Below are 3,144 nucleotides of genomic sequence, written 5' to 3'. Positions count from 1 at the left end.
CTGGGACTCCCCCCTGCCACTGTCACCACCATGGAGAAAGAACTCTTGATCAGCTTTTGAGAGAAGCAATTGTTTGAGAGGGTTCGGGCTCTGTTTTTGGAATCAAGGTCACCATGTTCAGCTGTGCAGGTTGCTCACTGCACAAGAGAGAGCTAAGATCCAATTCTCACTCAGCTCCCCAAGCTGCTTGTCCTGCTGTGGGGGTCAGACTTTCCAAAGGACTCACCCATCGTTTTCCAAGTCATAACTGACCCTCCATCAGGTTTCTGAGGAAGGGAAGGAGAATGTCTATCTTTCCCTCTCGAAACCCCTGGTGGATTCGAACCATCAGAGGACCACAGCCTTTCAGTTAACAGTGTAACTCCCTACAGAAGAGACCTTTCTCATCAGAACTCTACCTGCCTGCCAGCTAGTGTGCTCACCAGCAGGGGGCACTGCTCACAACGTGCACCAATGTCAGCCAGCACTGGCTCATAGTGATGGCAGGTGCACCAGAGGACAGGACTCATAAGGGTTTTCAATGACTGACTGTCCGGGAGCAGATCATCAGGCCTTTGTTCTGAAGAGTCTCTGCGTAGACTTGAACCACCAGCCTTTAGTTAACAGTTGGGTCCCTTAACTGCTTTGGGGTTTTTTGTTTGTTTGTTTTTGTTTTTTAAATAATTTAATGAAAGTTTACAGACTTAGGGTTTCCAGTCATTCATTGTTGCACTTTTCTCTCTGCACCCCCCGCCCCAAATTCACTCTTATCCTTGAAAAGAAAAATAAAAACTTTTTCATTGTTATGCCCCCCCCCCCCAAGTCCACTCCACTTTGCAGCCTTCACTCTGGACTTCTGTAATGACAGAAATACCCATTCATATATCCCTTTTTAAACAGTTCTCTCTGTCATCTATTTCAATGCAATATCCATCATTCCTCCCCTTCCTTTTTGTCTTCTGATGTCAGTCTTGTTTTACAACAGTGGCCCTATGCAATATTTGTCCTTTTGTGACTGAGATATTTCACTTAGCATAAAGTCCTGAAGGGTCACTCATTTTGCATAATATTTCATGAGTTCCTTGTTTTTCAATGCAGCAAAGTATTCCATTGCGTGAATATACCACAGCTTCTCCATCCGTTCATTTGTTGATGGGCACTTGGGTTGTTTCCAGCTCTTTGCTATTGTGAACAAAGCCACGATAAACATGGGTGTGCATATATCTGCTTGGGTGGCAGTTATGGTTTCTTTAGAGTAAATTCCCAGTAGTGGAATTGCTGGGTCAAATGGTATTTCTATTTGCAACTTTTTGAGAAAGCGCCATACAGCCTTCCATAGTGGCTGCAAGAGCACCTTAATTGTTTTCACCACCCAAGGACTCTTCGGAACTTGCACGAGGGCAAAGGGCTGCTCCCTTGGAGCCCAGTCGGAGGGGTCCTTTGGTTTCTGAGTGGAAAGACATGTAAGGAGCAGAAAGTCCATCCAATCCTTGTGTCTGCCCTGCAGTGTCCTTCCTGGGAAGGTTCCCCAGAGCCCACACCTTCCACCCTCATTGCTGACCCAGAGTGTCCCGTTAGGAGTACCCGCTCCCCCCCACCAGCCCGTTACCCACCATCACAGGAGTCTGCTGTATGAAGTGGTTTCCAGGTGAGAGGGTGAGCTGCTTCTGACCCATCATCGTTTTCTTCATGGGGAAGTCCCAAATGGAGATGTTCACGGCCAAGGGCCTGGTGAGGGGCTGCTTGGAGTCACTGTGGGCCTGGACAGAGATGTTGTCAGGGCTGCTGACTCGCAGGACCTGGAAGGTCACCAGGATACAACTGCCAGTAGACAAGAAGAGACCAGCAAGGGGAATGGAGGGACTCTGTCAGGGGGACAGTTGTGATATCAGGGGTCACAGGCTGAGAATCATGCAGACATCAAAGGTGCAGGAAGCCAGGTGGGTCCCCTCGCTTCCCTAGACTTACAGGGCCTCAGCAGGGGTGAGGGGGGCCCCCAGGAGGAGTAGAATAAGCCCCAGGGGCCAGGGCAGGCCCATGGCAGGTGCAGGTGATATGACGCCACAGCCCTCAGTTGTCTGTCCTTTTAGCACCCTGGCCCTGCTGTTTGACTTGGCCAGTCCTGGCTGAGTTAATATCTAAATGATTGTGGGGAAGGAATTCCCATAACTCCCATAGAAGGGAAGGGGGGTGCTCCTCCCTCTACAGCCAAACCTCTCAGAGGGGCCTGGAGGATGGAAAGTCTCATTGAGAAGTGCCCCGGCTCCCCTCATTGCGAACCAGAGTGGAAGAGCAGCCACTCTTCCCATGAGCCCTGGGGCCTAATTCTGCAGACCTTCCCTCCTCTAGCAAACAGCCTACATTATGTGGACCTTGGACACTGAACCAGAAGACCAGTTGGGATTGGCCCTGAGGGACAAGAGGCTACTTCCTCCTCTCCTTCCCCCAAGGGCTTGTCCCTACCTCGGTCCTTGTGACATGGAGGTGTTCCAGAGGTCCCTGCTCAGATGTGGCCAATGCAAACCTGATATTATTCTCATTTCCCAAGCAGAGTTCCAGCTGACATCATCCTCCGCACCTGCCATAAAGAATCCTTTTGAGAACAGCCCCAAAAATCTGTCTGCAACCAGCATGCAATGCATGGCTCCCTCCTTTCTTGCAGGAGAGAATTATGCTTGGTAAATTGTGGCCATTGTCCATTGTTCTGAAGTCATGCCAAGCTCTCTGGGCTCCTTTTCCAGCAGACAAATTATACATATTAAACAAGGGAGGAGAACACATCATGCTCGAGGCATTCCTGGAAGAAGGCTTTCTCTGTCTGGCAGTGATTCTCACTGGCTGTGTAATGTGACGATTCAAAAGCGTGGTCAATCAGCTCTGTAATGTCTGTGCTCTTGGGAGTTCCACTCTCCCCCTGTCCCCCTGCCTGCCCACAAATGGTACCACAGGGCCCCAACAGGGTTGCAGGCCAACCTGTGTTGGTTTGTCCTCTACTGTGAAGTCTGTTACACTAACTTCAGGAATCTTGCTGATTGGAGGGCTCTAGATTCTCCCAAACAATAATACTATGGATTGAAGGATGCCTCCCCAAAATGTTGATGTCATAACCTCTCCCCCAGGACCTGTCCATGTGACTTTGTTTGGAAATAGGGTCCCTGAAGGTCT

This window comes from Elephantulus edwardii, unplaced genomic scaffold, assembly GCF_000299155.1.
Source record: "Elephantulus edwardii isolate Elephantulus edwardi_28Jun2011 unplaced genomic scaffold, EleEdw1.0 scaffold00237, whole genome shotgun sequence".
In the NCBI taxonomy this organism is placed as follows: Eukaryota; Metazoa; Chordata; class Mammalia; order Macroscelidea; family Macroscelididae; genus Elephantulus; species Elephantulus edwardii.
The sequence above is the reverse complement of the archived record's forward strand: the minus strand, read 5'-3'. Positions refer to the sequence as shown.